The 11,516-nt window shown below is 24.9% G+C and overlaps 1 long non-coding RNA gene across 1 annotated transcript in view; it reads right to left on the bottom strand.

The window, feature by feature from the left end:
* LOC136090581 (uncharacterized) overlaps positions 1–1,448 on the bottom strand; it is a 2,572-nt gene extending 1,124 nt beyond the window's left edge. The window contains exons 1-2 of the long non-coding RNA XR_010643538.1: positions 246–1,448; positions 1–170 (exon numbers count right to left, since the gene is read on the bottom strand). The exon at positions 1–170 is cut by the window's left edge and continues 224 nt beyond it. This is a non-coding gene — a long non-coding RNA (uncharacterized LOC136090581). The remainder of the gene's footprint in view (positions 171–245) is intronic.
* Between the last annotated feature and the right edge of the window lie 10,068 nt (positions 1,449–11,516).

Genomic DNA, 11,516 nt, shown 5'->3' with positions numbered 1-11,516 from the left:
ATATGCATTGGAACTAATGGTGGAGAACAAATCGGCGATAGTGGCTCACTTTTTTAACATTCAGCGGTTAAAGAAACAGTGCTGTAAAAGCATTTCAAAGAGTCCAAGAGTCAGTTCCACTGGTTAGGTTTTCCAACGGCTGCAAAGGTGTGCGTTTATTAGGACGAACTCTAAATAAATTATTAACAGAATTTATTATTAAATTTTTTTAAAAATAAATTTAAAAAATCAGATTTTATAAATACCTGAACTTTATGTACTTCATTAATCACTGTGCACCAAACTTTTTAACTTTAACTACATGTCTGCATTATCAATACACTTAGATTTATTTTGACAACAATTCTTCATATTAATAGTATTAATAAAATCAAGATTATTATTAACACTCTTTAATTTTAATCATTAAAATTTAAGAGTGTTATAAATAATCTTGATTTATATACCATCAAATTAATGGTATATAAACTTTGATTTAAACATCTATTTATAAATAAAGAAAAAAAAAATTATTACTTATAAATACTAACTGATATTATCAAATAAAATTATTTTACAAAGTAAAAGTATCAACTTTTCTATGCATTAAAAAATTTCGTTATTTTACCATTCAGAACTTCGCCATTCATTGAGGTACTTTCACTCCATTTTCTTTTTTTTAACGGATTTTCTTTTTCCTTATTTATATCGTTTTTATCTTCTTCGTTGGGTTTATTCTCCTTCTCTTGATTATAATTATTATGGTGAGATTTGAGATAATAATGATTTTTCAAATTTTGCGCTTTGACATTGGAAAGGATTGAAAACTAATAATTTTTTTATTAATGCTCATGTCTTTATAATCAAAGTCCAATTTACCTTGAGCGTCTACTGGAATAAATACTCTTTGGATATTAATAATTAAATCATTTATAACAATAAAAACACAATAACTTGATATGAAAAATTAAAGACAAATTTATCTATAAATAACATCTTAAGTTTGACTCCTGATCAGCAATGTCATTGCTTATAGTTAACGACATAAAAACTGCATTAACATCAGTTAAGTTCTTTTTAAAATATGTCACAACACAGCAGGTATCAGTAAAGGAATGTCAAGTAAAGCCTACAAATACCTAAAAAAAGAAATGCAAAAAAAATTACAATTTTTAATACAAAAGTATTATTTGCATTTTATTGTTAGTAGAATTAGGATAATATTACAGAAAATATAAATAATTAAAAAAATAGCTATAACAGCCTAGTTCTATCAACACAAAACACAGTAACAATAGCGCATAGCATAAGATATTTGTAAGCGCACATTACTGTGTCTCCAGAAAAATTAAAAAAGAAAATATTATGTAAAGGATAGACAATACAACGTAAAAATAACACCACAACTTAATAAGATATTTTATTAACTAAAATACTTGAACTAAAAGGATTTCATTTGCTACAATATTTGAACAATCAAGGGACAATTTTAGTTATTAATTTGTTATCAATTATATCAGAAAATAGCAACCAACTTGTAAGATATTTCTTATAAATGGTCATTATCAATTGTTATATTAAGAAATATGTAATAAGTTTTATTAATTCTCCCTCTAATCTAAGAGAAAGAGAGAAAGAAAATGTTTTCGAAGCAGAATGTTAAAAAAAGTAAAAAAACACACAATAGATAATAGTAACTGGTTTATTATGTTACCAAAAAACAAAATTATTTTTACCTTGATTAAAAGATCCCAGCGTTTGATTAAAACTTTCAGCATTTCTTAATTAAGTTCTGGCTTCTCTCTGACTGTTGACTAATGATTAATAGAGTAAACTTAACATCATATTAAATTTACAAAATTAAAACCATGTTTCAACAGTAAGCAAACTAATCAAGTAATGACAAAGACAACTTCCAACTCTAATTAGTGGTTGCTTGCAGCCTTGTTGGAAGCGAAGATGTTTAAAAAAAAAACTATAAAAAAAAGAACAATTATGTTTGAAATTATAAAGAAAAATTAAAACCATTTATTTTATTAACTGTTTGTTTATAAATTGTTGTTATAAACTGTTATTAATCTAAATATTATTATAAATATATTATAAATCACTCAATATATTACTATAAATATATAAATAATATTACTATAAACAGAAAAATTCATACATTGCTTTGTTCTCAAATGTCTAAAGTAAAATGGAATTAACAGACATTAACATTGCTTGACACTGAATTCTTGCAAGTAAGTTATCTGCTTGCTGAGCAGCATTTCTTGCATTTCAACAACGATTAATTTTATCCTATCTAGATCTATCTCTTTTATTTGACAACAACTATTTTTATGTTGCCTATTACCATTTACACTAATAACATCGAGTCTAATATTATCCATTTCAATTTCACTACTATCATTAAACATATTTTTTTTTTTTTTTTTTTTTTGTTATTCACCTCCTCAAGGCCGATAAAGCCACTACAGATGAGGAGGCTACTTAATAGTGGTTATAACCCTCTCTCAACTCTATAACTCCGAAACACGAACCTTGACAAACAAGGCCGCTGCACGGAGAAACAAGTTGAGCGCGGTACTACCAGGGACGCGGTGGGGATTGAACTCGGAACCTCTCGCTTATGAAGCAAGCGCTTTACCACAACACCACTACCGCTATTACCAATAACATTACTATTACATACTACATAACATACTACCATATTACCAATAACATTACTATTGTTACAACTGAATAATAAATAAACATAAAACAATCATAAAAATTGCAATCTTTTCTAATCAAAGACTATATTTCAACTTAAAATTTATTATAAACCGTAGGATCTAAATTAGCTGACATTCTCAATAAAACTTTTAAATGACTTTTTGGGTAAATAACCTCCCTGGAAGCAGGTGAACCATCTCCAACAAGTACAACAGCAACTTCACTAACTATAGTTTGCAACTGAAACATTAAATTATGTAAGCAAAGTTGATTGCGATGTTATTACTTTCTAAAATTAACTGCTGCAAGTGGGTCAGAGATACACAGTTGATAATGTTGGCGGAATATCTTGATCTGGTCTAAGATTACCTACACAATAAAAAACTTGACACACATTTTAAAACATGGCGGCCTATGATTTATAAGTTAAACCACATTATCAGTAAATAAAGCAAAATAAAGACAGGCATAATAAATTCTAATATATTTTTAAAAATTGATATTGAGATATATACATAACTTCCTGAAAATCTTGCAGAAATAGTGAAATGGAAGCAAAACTACCCTTCTATTATGACAACATAAAAAATGTGTTTCATCAAGAAAATTTTAAGCACAGCAATGCTGACAGATCTGACTCATTTCTCCTTAATAATTATAATCTAAAATAGTATCACTTCTTGCTATACAATATATTCTGATTGTCTAGGAGCATTTCGTGCATTTTGAGAATGATTAATCTCGCCTAGGCTATCTCTTTCATTTATGTGATAATTACTTTCAACTCATCTAACCATGTTCTAATTTGGGTTTAAATTAATTTCTTCTTACCAAGCAGCATTTCTTATATTTTGACAACAATTAATATCAGCTTGCCTAGTTCTAATCATTTCACTAAATTATCAATTATTTTTAAGTTGATAGTATTTCTTCTAACAACTTATTTAAGCCTAATATCAACCATCCAAAAAAAAAAGAGAAAAAAAATTAAATAAAAATATCAAAATATTAATAGTCTAAAGTTAAACATATCTACAAAAAGATAAATAATATAAAAAAGATAGATAATATCTACAAAAAGATATTATTTGGTAACAAAAACAAATACACAATGTTGAACCTTACTTGGTTTCTCATCAAAAACAATTTTATTTAACTATTTAAAAGAAAAAAAATTAAAATGCCTAATGTTAAGCAATGTATTTAAAAAAAAGAATCAAATGCAATTACTTCAGAGTATATATGATATATAAACCTCTACAATTTAACTCATTAGCTTAACCATTGGATCAAAAATTATTAAACAAAAATTAAAACAATTTATTACAATTATTATTCAAAATAAAAACCTCTAACAATTTAATTTAGTATTTATTAATATCCATATTTTTTTTGGCAATTTCAGTTAGCATATTTTTATCTAAAGTAAAAAAAAAGATAACACCATTTAAAAACAAATTTAAAAATTTAAATATATATTCAGATACCTTAAAAAGAAGGATAACACAACATTCTTTTAATAACTTCCAATATAATTTTTTTTATTTTCTACTGCTTTTCTCTATTTTCTATTTTATCATTTTCTATACCTTATTTTTTAATCTAAAAGAAAATATACATATAGATACAGAGAAATATACTGAAATATATGCATTATAAATTTATGTAAATACGCTTACATGTCCACAAATAACAGTCTTATTTTATTTAAAGAAAAGGAACAGGCTATAGAAATTAGAAAAATACAAACAACCAACAACAAACAAACATTTATTTTTAATTTTATAGTAAAATTAAACAATGAACAACATCAATTCCTGTTGAAACTAAAAATTTATCAGCTCTAATTCACTTGCAGACCTTGCTTGAAAGACCGCGTGGAGTACTGATCCGCGTGTAGAAAAGCAGTAGAAAACTACTACTATTAAATTAGCGTATTAATATTTAGATGCTGCCATTTTTAAAATTTAAAAGAAACATTTTCGGTTTTTTATTTGTATTTTTTTGTATTATTGAAATAAAAAACAGAACCAAATCGGCTGAACGTCGGCTGAACTTCGGCTGAAAGTCTGTTAGGCTATTCGTCGGCGAACAGACATATAACCGACGTTCAGCCGATATTGTTTTGTTGAAAACAGTGTAGCCGATGTTGAACCGATGTTACTAGCTCGGCCCGAGCTAGGCCCGACGTCGGCCTTAACACAGGGAAGTAATTTTTGTCCAAATGAAAGAGATAGAGCTAGGGCAAGGTGAAATTAGTCATTGTTGAAATGTAAAATATGCTGCTCAGCAAGCAGAAAACTTACTTGCCAGAATTCAGTGTCAAGCAGTGTTAATGTTTTTTTATTTGATTTTAAACACTTTAGAACAATACTAAAAATGAATTTTACTATTTACAGTAACAGTTGATAACAGTTTTAAATTAGAATGATTTTAAATTTTTTTATAAATTCAAACATAATTATGTTCTTTTTTTTAGTTGTCTCTGTCATCACTTGATTAGTATCCTTACTGTTGAAACATGGTTTTAATTTTGTAAATTTTAATGGTATGAAATTTACTCTATTAGTCATTAGTCAGCAGTTAGAGAGAAGCTGGAACTTCTAATAATAAAGGTAAATATAGTTTTGGTTTACTGGTAACTTAATACAACCAGTTGATATTATTTATTGCGTGTCTTTTACTTTTTTTAATATGCTGCTTTGGAAACACTTTCTTTCTCTCCCTCTCTCACTTAGATGAGAGTTAAATGAGAATTAGTACAGGGAGCATCAATAAAACATGTAATTACTGAGCTCTTACGTATTTCTTAATACCACACCATGACCATGTATATAAAATATGTATTTAAAACATGTATATAAAACACCAGACCATATATATAAAATATTTTACGAGTTGCTTGCTATTGTTCAATTTTGAAACAAATAACATCTTTTTAGTTCAAATATTTCAGTTTATAGAATATCTTATAAATTTGTGGTGTTCTTTAGCCGTGTTTTTACGTTAAGTTATATATATTATATATATATATATATATTATATATATATATATATATATATATATATATATATATATATATATATATATATATATATATATATATATATATATATATATATATATATATATATATATATATATATATATAAATATATATATGTATATGTATATATATTTATTTGTGTATATGTGTATGTATATATATATATATATATATATATATATATATATATATATATATATATATATATATATATATATATATATATATATATATATATGTGTGCATATGTGTATATGTGTATGTATATATATATATATATATATATATATATATATATATATATATATATATATATATATATATATATATATATATGTATATATATATATATATATCTATACATATATATATATATATTTATATATATATATATATATATATATATATATATATATATATATATAATATATATATATATATATATATATATATATATATATATATAAATTAGTAAAAAACTCTTATCTAACTTTTATCTTCTACTTTAAGTTTCACCATTGCTGGATCATCAGGAAGAGTTACTAAATCTCAAAAAAAAAAATTCAATTTATAAAAAAAAAATATTTTTCAGGAAGTTACAAATTATTATTAAAAAATTTTTAATTAATATATTTTTTTGTTAACGGGTAGTTACAGAAAGTAATTATTAAATAATTTTCTTTGGAATGGGGATAGTTTAGTTCGGTCATTTGTTTTTATATTTTTTTAAGGGGTATTTTTTTCGTGCCTACATTTAGAAATTAATTCAGATTTTTTATTTAATAAATTTTCTTGATTTAAATGAGTAATTATTTCAAATTTTTCTTGAAAACATAGCATACATTTTTTGGAAATGTTATTATAGGCAGGGGCAGATTTTAGAATAGACCATTGTAAATTAAAATTTTTAATTTTTTCTTTTAAATCCCAAATATATTTTGACAGCATAGTCTCTTTTAAATACTTTTTGTGTTTAAACGATTGTTTGGCATAACGTTTTTTCCATTCTCCCTCGGTTAAGCCAATATATTGTTTATCAGGGTTATCATGTGAGGAAACAATGCACTTGTAAATTTCATTTTTCGAAAGGTATTTTCCATTTAGAGAGCAATCTATTTTTTGTTTACAATTACAATAATCATTGTTTTTTTCTTTTATATGTTCATTTTTCTTAATTAACGCGTAGTTGTGGCCTTTTATAATTCTTTCTAAATTTTTTGTACAACTATAACTTACTTTAATGGTATTTCTGTTGAAAATCTGTTAAAAAGTTTATTAGAGGGAGGAAAATGTTTGTCTACTAATTTTAGAAAAATTTTACCTATATTTGTTGAAACATTTTTGCTGTTGAACCAAATTATGTTTCAATTTCTATTACGCTTTTTTGCAATTTTCTTTTCAAATTTTAGCTCGAAATTTTGAAAGCCACTTTTTTTAACGGCATCTTCATAAACGCGTTTAGAGAAGTTAAAAATATTTTCATTAGAAGAGTTTTGGTTTAGCCTATTGTTGATTGAAATTGGAATTTGTTTTAGAATTCGAGGGGGATGGTTCAAATTCACATTAATATACAATAATTCGGTTTTTTTTAGATTTTTTGTAGGGCTTATAGGAGCTTTCTGAGAGGTTAATTGTGACATCAAGAAAATTCACTATTTTTAAATTTATATTTATTTCAATTAGGAAGCCAATATTTTTAAAAACTTTATTAATATCTTTTCTAATTTTATCGAGTTGTGGCCCTGATTTTTTATGCATTATTATTAAACCGTCGTCGCGATAAAGAGCTAACTGATTAATTTAGATTATTTTAGCTAGGGTATTTAAAATATGTAAACCTACAAATTCGCAAATTTCTGCTTTGTCGAACTTCCCATTGTAGCATCAAAGCATTCGCGCGTGGTTTTTTTCTTCCACGTTTCCTTATCAAAATAGAGTAAATTATATATATATTATCAAAATAGAGTAAATTATATATATATATATATATATATATATATATATATATATATATATATATATATATATATATATATATATATATATATATATATACATATATATATAAATATATATATATACATATATTTTCTGCAGTGCTTAATTATACGGATAGTGTCCTCAGTAATTTCTAAATGGGATTTTCCAAATTCTATTGTTTTATCTAAAATTTCTGCTGTAATTGAGGGGTAAAAATCAATAATATCAAATTGTGTAAAAGTGCATTCATTTTTATTGTTAATTTTAGAAAACCAATCTATAACGTATATATATATATATATATATATATATATATATATATATATATATATATATATATATATATATATATATATATATATATATATATATATATATATATATATATATATATATATATTATACATATATATATAAATATATATATATACATATATATATATATATATATATATATATATATATATACATATATATATATATATATATATATATTTATATATATATATATATATATATATATACATATGTATATATATATATATATATATATATATATATATATATATAATGTAAATGTGTGTCCTATTGCGTGTTTGAGAGTGACTGAAACTATAAATGTAGGTATAGCTTATATGGTATTATTTATAGCACTTCTCTAAATAACCACTTCTATGCCCTTCTTGTTATTGTTTAAGAATTAGTGTGTGACTGATCCTAGCTTTGTATTAATTTTATTTTATAAATTGAAATAAATGATTAATTTATTGATTATTTCTTTTAATTTTAAATATTTATCGCAACCACAATTATTATTGTTTTTAACTTTATTATTATTCCTATTTTAGAGGAGGATCTGAGATTTATTTCTCCTTTGGCGAAATATTTGCCTAAAAATTTACCCGCTCTCCTCCGTTTTAGCTTCCTAACCCCCTGCCTCGACACGGCTTCCGTGACTGGCCCACTTGGTAATATTTTTATTAGATAATATTAAGATAATATTAGATAATAATTATAGTATTAAATATCGTAATAATAAAATCGGTTATATTAGAAATCGTAACAAGATTCGGCTCAATATCTTTACTATCAAACATACACGTTTAAATTTAAATTAAATATAAGTAATTTTATTATTTTCTTGAAATATGCAATGCACTTGAGGTAAAGATAAACAAAAATTTTAAGGTAATAGTTCTTCAAACCTGGAGATTACTACTCACTGACATTGAATAGTTTAGTCAACTAATAAAAATATTAGTCAACTAATTGAAAATATTAGTCAACTAATATTTTGGGAGCAAGTTGTAGCAATTTTAATTCCAATTCCCAGACAATACTCGTGAGATTAGTATTTTTATTAAATTTTATATAGTATTTTTACCAAACTTCTTGAATATCTAATCTTACTTTTTTGTCCTAGTAATAGAAATCTATTTCCATTTTGGTTTTTAAAAAAAAGCTCTACACTACACGCAGAAGTTTTATTGAGCGACTCCATAAACCACTATAATAACAATAACATGCAATTATATATGTGCAGTTTAGATGCAAATAAAGTATTTGATACTTGCAACTGGGATTTGCTATTTGAGAAGCTTTAATTTCCAAAAAAACTTCTTTTATCTCTAGTAAAGACAATCTCATCGCTATATCTATATGGTACTTTACCTCAAATCAATTGTATGTCACAAGAAGTGCAACAAGAGTCTATTCTATCGCCACATTTATATAGAATTTATACTGTAAACATCTTAAATGAAATTGTCTCAGAATGTAAAATAGGTTCGACAATAAATAGCATCTATATTGATGTCATTGCTTACGCATCTGATGTAAATTTGCTTAGTCCAACTATTTCTGGTTTGCAAGAACTAATTGTTAGGTTTCAAACATATGGAATATCAAATTTTATTAAGTTAAACACTGAGAAAAAGGAATTTCTGATTCCTGGTAAAAGTTTAATTTCCAACAACGTTATTCAAATTAACGGAACTTATACATATATATCCTAAATAAATTAAAATATCTAAGTTTTCTGATGGGTAATGGTAATAACAACAAAAAAATTGCAAAACTTTTTTTTTTTTTACTTTAATTTTCACATTCAAAAATTAAGCTTTTACAATGTTTTTACAAATAAAAATATAACATTAAAGTTTTGACCGGAGCTGGCAGAAGACATGGTCTTATCATCCAGCCCCGTTAATATAAAAAATACAGCCAATAAAAATAAAAAAAGGAAAAGAGAAACTAAAGCCAAAACTGATTTAACAATCAATTTACTATTTGCAGAAAAAAAATTAATAAAAAATTAGTTATTTCTTCTTCTTATTATACTTCAAAACACTTCAAAAAACAAATCTAAATGAGCGTATGGGAGAGGGGAGCATTGGTACAGTGGGAGCATTGGTACAAAGACAAATTTTTACCCATTTTAAATCAATTTAAACTTTTGAATACATATATTAAATGTTACTTATAATAACTTCTTCGACATAAAATATAGTTGGGTTTAAAGCATTTGTTACTTGTAGTTTTATCAGGAGTTAATTTTGCTTTTATTTGGATTTTTTTCACGTTTTACTGTTAGTGACAAATACGCTATTTTTTTTAGTATTTTTTTACTAAAAAAAGAAGTTTTTATTACTTACAACTTAAGCTAAAACTAAAAATTGTAGAAAAAAAAATTAAAATAGTGTTTATTTTTTGATTATATCAAAAAATATTTCACTATAGAGCATTCCATTATTGAAACTGTTAATGGACTTCTATTGAAAACATCCTAAACTTTGTTTTATTTATTTACTTACGAAAACATTGAATTTTCAATGTACAATGTAATTTCTTGTATGCGTGTTTTTTTATTTATTTATACATTTTCCAGGTATGTTTATAAAAAATAGTGTTGGTTTTAAAATGAGTTATTAAGTTTCATTGAAATTATATTTATTTTGGGTGATATTTCTTACTGTATTAATGTAAAAACGTAGTGTACCAATGCTCCCTGTGCTGTGTATCAATGCTCCCCATATAATGGAGCATTGGTACAAAAGAGTGTGTTTAAAAAAGTCAAAATTATAGTACATAAGCATTAATTTGAATATAAATTATATTTAAATGTTGTAAATACATTCGTAAAAAATTATTAGTTTTAGATTTTTATGACATTTTGTATTTTAATCTCTTGTCAAAACGTACCAAAGCTCCCCCTTTCTCCTATAACTCAGTTTCAACCAGTTGCAATAGTTCTAATTGACAATCGAAATCGCTTTTGCCAGCCGTCAACAAAAGTCTATTTATACAACACTTTACCAGTGCCAAAGCTTATAATGGCCTTGAACTAACAAGCACGACATCAGTTTTCTTAGAGCAGTTTTAAAATTATTTTTTTGTCTCTCAAAGTACAGTAAAAACTACCTGCATTTTTTTTTTAAAATAGAGGATATTTCAACTATTCTCCTTCAAAATAAAGTAAATCTATTTATCAATATTATATATAAGCTATCATAATATCAGGCCATATATAAGCTCTGGCACTGGCAAAGTGTTGTATAAATAGACTATTGTTGACGGCTGGCAAAAACAAATTCCGTTGTCAATTAGAGCTATTGCAACCGATTGAAACTGAGTAATAGGGGAGAGGCGGGAGCATTGGTACGTTTTGACAAGAAATTATTTATCTATTTATATTTGAAAAATCCAATTTGCTAATCCCTGATACTTAATTAGTTAATAGCAGCACAAAATAAAAAGTCGTTTACATATGAAGTGATTGCTATATGTAAAACT

The sequence above is a fragment of the Hydra vulgaris genome, chromosome 14, assembly GCF_038396675.1.
Source record: "Hydra vulgaris chromosome 14, alternate assembly HydraT2T_AEP".
NCBI classification, from domain to species: Eukaryota; Metazoa; Cnidaria; class Hydrozoa; order Anthoathecata; family Hydridae; genus Hydra; species Hydra vulgaris.
The sequence above is the reverse complement of the archived record's forward strand: the minus strand, read 5'-3'. Positions and strand labels throughout refer to the sequence as shown.